Source organism: Manis javanica, chromosome 4 (assembly GCF_040802235.1).
Source record: "Manis javanica isolate MJ-LG chromosome 4, MJ_LKY, whole genome shotgun sequence".
Classification (NCBI taxonomy): Eukaryota; Metazoa; Chordata; class Mammalia; order Pholidota; family Manidae; genus Manis; species Manis javanica.
Window position 1 is genome coordinate 114,123,016 of NC_133159.1, and position 8,873 is coordinate 114,131,888.

At 42.5% G+C, this 8,873-nt stretch overlaps 1 pseudogene; it reads right to left on the reverse strand.

Annotated features, from left to right (window-relative positions):
• Positions 1–364: 364 nt before the first annotated feature.
• LOC108405138 (RNA-binding protein RO60 pseudogene) lies at positions 365–8,514 on the reverse strand (annotated as a pseudogene).
• Between the last annotated feature and the right edge of the window lie 359 nt (positions 8,515–8,873).

Sequence of the window (8,873 nt, forward strand, 5' to 3'; positions counted from 1 at the left end):
CATTCATGGCAACTTATTAAGAGAAAAAGAAACAGTACAAAACAGTATGATTTCAAATTAAAAAAAAACAAATATACATTTAAAATGTAGAAGACAGACAACAAAATGTTAAGCATAGATATCTTTAGGTGTTTGAAGAAAGTTTTCATTTTCTTTTCTATGCTTTTTAGCACTTTCCAAAAAGGCCTCCATTGAATATGGGTTTTTATGTTAATAATTCTAAAATAAAGAAAATTATTATTATTTTTTTCCCACCAAGAAAGGGATGTTTATTCAAGAAAATAACGTACTTTAATGAAAGGAACTTTAGTTAGAGTACACAAAATGAAAAAAAAAAAATCTTTTACAGACTGGTTAGTGGTAATTTGCTACTCAAAAATCGCCTTTCAAACCTGAAAGACTTAGCTTGCTTTTATTATTTTCTTACATGATCAAAAAGAATGTTTTACCATGAAAGAATAATGGACAAAGAAACAGGAGACCACTGACATGTTTACAATTAGAAAATATCTAAAACCCATTTATAATTGGCTTAAAAATAGTTCAAAGTAATTAGAATATTTATTTTAAAGGAAAAAATTAGATCTCGGTTATAGTTGATTTAATTGTCTTACTTTTAGATTATGAGTGGGGATGTTAAATGCTTAAAACAGTTGCTTTCACTTAAGAGTATGAAACACAGAAAGTGTGATTACATGTGGCTATGTTACAGTTCATGAGAAACCATCAAGTCATGCCCCCAACTCACGGCAATAAAATACAGCAAAACAAAAAGAGAACTAAATAAGACTTTCTCAGCTGTCACAAACTTTAGAGTTGCTTTTCAGGGGTTTCCATTATGTTTCTGGCTAATAATAATAATTCTACAATTGTAAATAAAACAACTGAAACAACATCTTTTTTACTGAATAAGAAAGCTACTATTTATATGATTTTAGAAAACTCTTAAAGGAGTCTTTAAAAACTCATTTACAATTTAATCAAATGTCAAAAAAAATTTTTTAAACCCCCTCAGTATAAAAGTTTGCAAATGAGTTTCATATTCCATCACAGTTACATGGTCCAGTGCATTTCAGAGTAATTAACATATTATCAAAGCTATCCTTTCCCAATGAAAACATTTTGAGAATACTTTAAGTGCCTCTCAAACAAGTGACATGGTATGATACTGAGCTACTTACTTATTTTACAATGTCTATCAATAAGAAGTTCTCTAGTAGACAGAGAAAGCTACAGATTTCCCAAAAAGCTAGCTTAGTAGTTAGAAAGGACTTTGGGCTCATCTTGTTTTTCTTTCCTTTTTGTTTTTGGGTAAGGTAAACTTTCCATTATGCACTTATTACACTATCATCTTACCATCTTTCACTGGATTACAATTAGCTGGGAATAGCTGCATATTTTCTGTGAGATCACTGATGGCATGGACCTCTTAGATCATGCTGGTGCTTATGGTTAAATCACATCTAATGTGAAATTTCGAATTACATCCAGAGCTCCAGTATCAAAGCCACACTTAACCAACATGCCCCTATCATCTGGGTCCGCAATAGTAAAACCATTTGATGTCATTCCACAAACAATCAATTTAGCTGGAATACCCATTTTCTTTCGATACTCTCTCAAAGCAACGGCAGGATGGACACTTCCAGCAAAGGTCTCATTATCAGTGAATATAATGAAGACATCAGCAGCTGTATTTGTCTTTTGAGCCCATATCACTGGAAAGGAACAGTCAGTTCCACCTGCTGGGATCTGATTCATAGCCATTAAAACTTGTTGTAAGGTCATATCTATAGTCACTGGACATGGTACCATTTCATCTGAGAAGGCAACTATATAAGAATCTTTTTCTGTTCTTCTGACAACAATGTACATCATTGCAGCAACTGTACTAGCATTAAGTATACTACCCACAACTCTCTGGTTCATAAAAGCACTGACATCAATAGCCAGCAAAAAACGCTTTCCAGCTGGCTCAACTGTCTTGAATGTTTTGTAAAAAGCAGCATCCAATGCTTTCAGAATTTCTTCATCAGGGCACCACTTCAGTTTTCCGCTGAGCCCATGACCTGTTTTATATGTTTCTAATGCAATTAAAACATGAAATGGATGTATATGAGCCTTTTTAAAAAGTTTTTTATTACACAATTTTTCACATACTAAAGATACTTCTGAATTTCCTGGTTCAAGCACTGAAAAGGCAGTCATTTTTCCTAGATTCCTTAGTAATGCAGTAAGAGGCATTTCTTGTAACAAAGCCTTCCATACCTCTTCAGACTTCAAGTGATTTGTTAGAAGATGTTCCCTAACTAATCTATGCTCTTCTATTAGATGAATGACTTCCAGTTCATCTTTTGTACACTTCACTTTTTCTACAGCCTCCAGATACTTCTATAACTTTTCAGTCTCCACAGAAAGTGCCTTTTCTTTATACAATTCATTGACTTCTTTCCAGCCCTTTGTAATATATTTGGTCACAACAGCAAGTCCTACGCCTGGTGGCCGACCCTCCTGGCCCGCAGCGCCACCGGGGGAAGCCCAGCACAGGACCAGAACATGAGGGTCGGCCTGATGACAGCACCCACTTCCCACTCCACCGCTGCTGCCCCTGGAGCCTCTAAGAAAATTATTTTTGTAAGTTAAAAAAATCATTTAGGAAATTATCATTAAGGGTGCACTTCAGGGCTAGTAAGAAAATAGCCATTTTTCCCACCTAACACAAAGCCAGGAAGTAACCTGTTCAACTGGGTAACGATGCTGTCAGAGACCCATGCTCACTCTCTAGGTGTGTTCTGCCACTTTTGCACAGGCTGGCCTCATGAGCTCAAATGGCTATGCATCTCCAGACATCGCATCCACATTCCATCAAGAAAGGGAGGAATTAAGCCCTGGACACATTTATTACTCCCTTTTCCGTAGAAGAATGAGTGTTTGCTCCACTCAACAGATTTCTACTGATATATCAATGGCCAGAACTGGGTCACATGGCCACTTCTGGACCAGCCCCGGCCAATGGGAGTGAGATGATCACAATTAGTTCAGCTCAGTCACATTTCATCTCCTAGTGCTGGAGTGGAGGCTAGATGGAGCATGTGTATACAATGGATAATACCTGACAAAAACATTTTTTTTGCAAGTAATGTCGCATTGATTGGAGATTATTTCAATCTCACCCACCACACTGGCTCAGCACACCTCCCTGCACTACAAGACCTCCAGGAGTAAGAACCGAGTCTCTTCCATCAACACAACTCCTGGCAGATTCTTGGGGAAGGATAGCTGGGTGCTTGGGCAACGGAGGACCATGTTACTGACTGGCTGAAGTGCTGAATACAGGTCAGGCAAGCAGTGAGCTTTGGAAAGGGAGAGAGGCCTTGTGGGCCTAGGATTGAGCAAAGATTTTAGAGAGGGAAGGAGTGGCATGTTAAAGGATGTGCCCTTTCTCTGGATTTCTTTACCATTTTGCTAGCCTTTCTCATAGATTTCTTTACCATTGTGAAATAATGTCCTTCACTTCTGTGCCTTCCCATTTGCAATGATCTGCTTTTCAGAAGTCCAGCTGTGGGGGCTGAGCTGGTGGGCTTCAGCTGCTGCTTTTGTAGTGCTTTGTTTCATCATCCGTGGGCTCTTAGCTTCTCAGACTGAGCTGTGCCAGTCCCCAAATCTGCTGCTGCCGCATCCTGCCATCCGGTTTGGCCTCCTTTTTCCTTAGACAACAATCTGCAGCCACCCTCTTTCCTGTCTTCCCACTAAGGCCATTTTAGAGGGCTCCCTGGGCACATTTGTCTTTCCCACCCCTTGAGCAGGAGGCAGAGCTAGCGAGCTGCTAGGCAGGGCCTACAGCATTCAGACCAAACTCAGTGGCATCTGCCTCTGAGACCAACAGAAGGAGGGTGAGCAAATATCTCCACTAGGCAAATTCATCCTTGGCTAATGCCAGACAGCCTCGTCACTCATGCAATGTTTCGTTGCCCCACAAAACCAGAAGCTTGCATATCGAGCATCACTCCCTGTAGTCCATGCCTCCCCACAGCACCTAACCAAGGCCTTGCCCTGGGGCAGGGCCTCAGTAACTTTGATTGGCACACTGATCTTTGAGCAGTGTTATAAGATGGGGGCACTGTAAGCCTGGTTGCACGTGACACCAAAGCAACAACCGAGATGCAAGAAGTGCAGGAAAAATTCAAAAACATGATTTCTATTTGCTCTTGAGGCAGGGCAGGGACCTGGGAGAAGCATCATGGTTAACTTTTCCTGCCTATGGTGAAAAATACTGAGATATAAACAGTGTAGTAAGAATGGAGTGACTCCATCTTAAGGCTAAGATTCCATTTTAAAAAACAGGAGTTAGGAGATAAGCTATCTAACATATTTAATGGTGATTAGCAAGCAACTGACCCTATCTTAAGGTGGGGCAAGCAGCCCTCAATGGCATGTTTCCACTGCTCAAGGGTCACCACTATCTTGGAAAAAAACAGGATCAATAAATTCTTTGTGTTAAATTAATCTTACAGAATATCTGGAGGACTGTAATGGATGATGGTATAATGTCTCTCACCAGAGAGACACCATGACACCACGTCAAGCCTATGCTCCCCTGTTCCTTTATCCCATTCTTGAAATCCTTAAAAGACACGAACCCTAAGCTTTAAGCACACCTACTATCTGAGGCTGCCTATACTCCCCTTTCTTGGAGTGTGTATTTTGCCTTTAATAAAGCCTTCTCACTGCACAATTTACTGTGTTTTGTCTCTGTGCTCTTCCAGATCTCTTGGGATATTAAAAAGAGTCCCGTTTTCCCAGTGGTAAGCATCTTATTTTGCTATTTCATTCAATTTTCTAGACTTAATCACAAGTCTTCTTTCTCTCTGTCCTACTTCAGACAAGTAGGGAGGGGCTGCTGAGATCTCTGATTTGGGCTTGCAAGTTCCTGTTGCCCGGGTGACCTGGGCAGGACGGCAGCTGTACAATCATGCTCCTTAGTAGCCTGCCCAAAAGTCTCCTTTCTTTGCTTTGCTCAGAGCATTATCTCACTCCATCCAGTGCTCTGAGGCTCCCCCAAATCGTGGGGTGGTGGGTGCTTGATTCCCATGCCATGCAGATTCAAGCAGACACTGGACACCAGGTAACCCTGTGTAAGTCCGGGGAGAGGAAATCCCGAAGCAAAATACCTCTAAAAACCGAAATCAGTCAAAGGGAGAAATAAACTTTAAAACCCGTTTATTGCTTACAAACTGCAGTCCAGGGCCGGCTCTCTCCGCTGCTCCGGAAGAAGCAAGCAACCAAGCCAGCCCCTCCCCTTCACCTCTCAGGTTCAGACCCCCCTCGGTTGCCCAGGTAATTACCCATTGACAGGGAGATGAACTTCTCTCCACCCTTGAGGATAGGTAAATGCACCAAAGCCAGGCGAGATATTCTGGAAATATTACAATTTTACCCACACCCTGGCTTCAGGACTTGGCAAGGGATCTGCCCTCTGCCGAGCCAGGGGGTTCAATGAGCTTCCCTTTCCTCCTTCTGCTCTTCCTCCTCTTTGCTGCTGGTACAGCTGATGCCGTTCTCTGCTACTCTCGCTTCAATGAATTCCTTCCTTACCTACACTCATTGGACCTATTTACAAATTCTTTCTTGATCAGAGTCAAGAAACCTCCCCTACTCAGTTGAGGTTTCACCTACTGCACAGGGAGAGACCTCTCCAAACGCAGCTGCCTGACAACACTCTGATTTTTTATTTTTTCTCGTGCTTCTGGCTAATTGGGAACCGTGTATAGACAGCTCCCAGGATGTGTAAACACAGACATGAGAGGAAAAACAGTTTTAAACCTCAGGAAGAAATGTCAGGAATCTTTCCTTTAACTCTGTTCACTGGGCCCACTCCCCAGGCACCAGGCCTGATGCTGGACATGCCTAGTCTCCTCCTGGGCGCCCCACCAGGGAGATTTACCACCGAGATGCCCAAGTACAAGGTGGCTGAATTACTCGGCAGAGGTCCCAGATCTGGTCCCTGGCAAATGTGGGGTTTGCACCTCCTCTCTACATCTGTACTTGATTCCTTCCCCACTGATTCATGCTACAAGCTTTCACCCAGGAAGCTCACTGTGGGAGTCTGGGGCTGACCTGAAGAATATCGCTGTCTCCCCAGTGTGCTCAGCCCACTGCTGGCATTTTCATAAGCTGGGTTGCCAAGGAGTTTTCAAAAGACACCAGTGAACTTCACCTGTAGGAAGCATCTCAGTCCTCCAGACTGGGGCTGGCTCTTCCCACACTTTCTCCTCTCCTCGCAGTTGCAGCAATCCCAAGTTGGGTAATTACATAAGCAGCCCCCTTGCCAACTGTCACCAAGGCCACCTGAAAAATCAAGACTTAACGCAAAGCAGAATGGCTTGCCAGAGGCACGATGCCCTCGTGTGCTCATTACCGTCTGCTCTGGAGCTGCACTCAAGCCCTGTCCTTACTCGCAGCACTGAATTTTTCCAGAACAGGAAAACAACAACAATGGGCATTTTCTGTGGATTTAAATTCAGTTAAGATACTGGGGAGGTAGCATAAATAGGCTCAAACTCTGTTATCACTGAAAGCCATCTGTCCTCATTGGTTCCTGATTTCTCCTAATGCCAGTAACACATACTTACTCCTGTTTCCATGTCGCAGTTCTTCCACCAACTGGCTGCATGACCTTCAACGAGTCACTCAGCCTCCCAAGCCCTGCTTCCTCATCTGACAAATGCAGGGGTCACGGGAGACAAGCACCCCTGCCGCTTTGAAACGACAAGTCTGTTCTCCTGTGGCTGGGCCCCGAGCACCCTCTATCTTCCCCTGCGTGGTCCTGGGCACAAAGCTGGTGCCCAAAAGATGGTGTGTAGGTAGGCCAGGGCTATTTCCTGACAGCTCGTAGGACCACACAGTTCGAGCCAAAGAATCGGTAGGAAAGGTTCAGAGCTCACAAAGCCACATTTTCCAAGACATGTTGTAGGAAGAGGGCAAAGGACAATGGGACAAACGCTTCTGTGCTTCCTCCATTTTCTTGGAACTGATTGGCGGGTACAGTTTTGGCATAGTCTGCACGTGTGTGGTCCGAAACACGAGGACCAGCCCTCAGGGCTAACAGGCAGCACATGCCCTCTGCTTGTCAGCATTCCTGTCACATAATCATTTTTAACTATCATTTTGCAACTGTAGTAATAGTCAAGAATCAAAAGACTTACAATTAATCCAATAAGGGAAACAAAGCAACTTCTAGTAAAAGGGAGGAATGAAGAGTGAGAAAAATCAAAAAGACCATTGTGAGAAAAAGAGTATTTTTTAAAACAGATTAACAGAAAGGGTGAAGGCTGAGGCTTTTGCGGAGCAGCTGGCAGACAGGAAAAAAAAAAACTTAGCTAACAAATAATTTGAATGAAAATGGTTATGTAAAGAAATTGGAAAGGTTATAGTGCCAGAACAATAATGTACCATTTTAAACAAAAACTGTTTCCTGGAATGGACTGCCTCTCATGGTTATTACATGAAAAGTCTGGTGAAAAATAATGATAAGGGAAATAAGGACTAAAGGAAAGGTCTTAAGGAGAAAATTCTGAGTCTGAAAGAAATATAGCCAAATTTGTGTGATGAACTGCCCCAAAATGAGCACTTCTGAGAAAGGAAGCAATAAAATGAGTAAGTAGAGAAAGTGGGCAAAATGGAGGACCTTATGGTAAGGAGAGGGCTCTTGAAAGTAAAAAAAAAAATACAGTCAAGCTCAGAGAGAGAAGAAAGGCAATCTGCAGGCGGGCCCGCAGCACAGGCTCTGGCGCTGAAGTCCGAGCAGCGCGCAGTGGCCCCAGTGAGCTGGTCCCCGGCGTGCGTGGTACATGCACTTGGCCTGAGTGATGACTGCTGCCTACTTTTTTTAACTCACAAAAATCAAAGTATCATGTAGCTTTTCCAACCTGCCTGAGGCTCCATGTAATGAAAGAAAAGGATGAATCATATGTAAGGATATACTTTGATGAAAAGCCCCTGATCATTCAGTGCCATGATCAGTTTAACAATCCCCATGATGTTTAGCTGGCAGAGAAATAACTATTTTTGGACTTCACGTAGCAGAGATGTATCACAAGCATATTCATAGGTATTTGTGGCGTATGTCCACTTAGAGCATCTGAAAGTTCAATTTCTGGATGCAGCCTGGGTTTTATATTTGTTCCTGCAGTGACGGTTTGTTTTATAAGGAATAATTACGCAGTTTTCTTTTTTCTGAGAATTCACTAAAACAGTCACGATAGTAGCTAAAGCTTAAATAGTACTTACAATGTGCTAGGCACTGTTCAAAGGCCTTTACATACACTAACGCCTGAACCCTACAGTAATCCTCTTAGGTAGGTACGGTTATGATTCCACTTTGCAGATGAGGAAACTGAGGCACAGGAAGGTTAAATGACTGGTCACACAGGCAGAAAGGAGCAGAGCCTGGAGCCCAATGCACTGAACTCCTGGGTACCCACTTCCATACTTGGCAAGTGTTCATGTTTCCTATTTTCTCCAAGTCCTCTTATAATATATAAAAGGAACATAACACTACACAGGAAGTTGCACAGCCCATTATGTTCCCATCTTCTGTCCCATGAGGGTGAAGTATACCCTTCATCTCCTGTTAAAACATTTTTACATATATGCCTTGTATCAACGGGTGATATATAGTGCTATTTTTCATAAATAATAATATGCTCTATTTACTTTGTGCAACTTGTTATTTTTCTCTCATCATTATGTGTGTGAGCTCTATTTATGCTGCTATGTATTGAACTCTTGGACTGCACCATTCAGTTCTGTAGCCACTGGCCACGTATGGCCACTGAGCACTTGAAATGTGGCTATTCAAACTGAGATGTCAA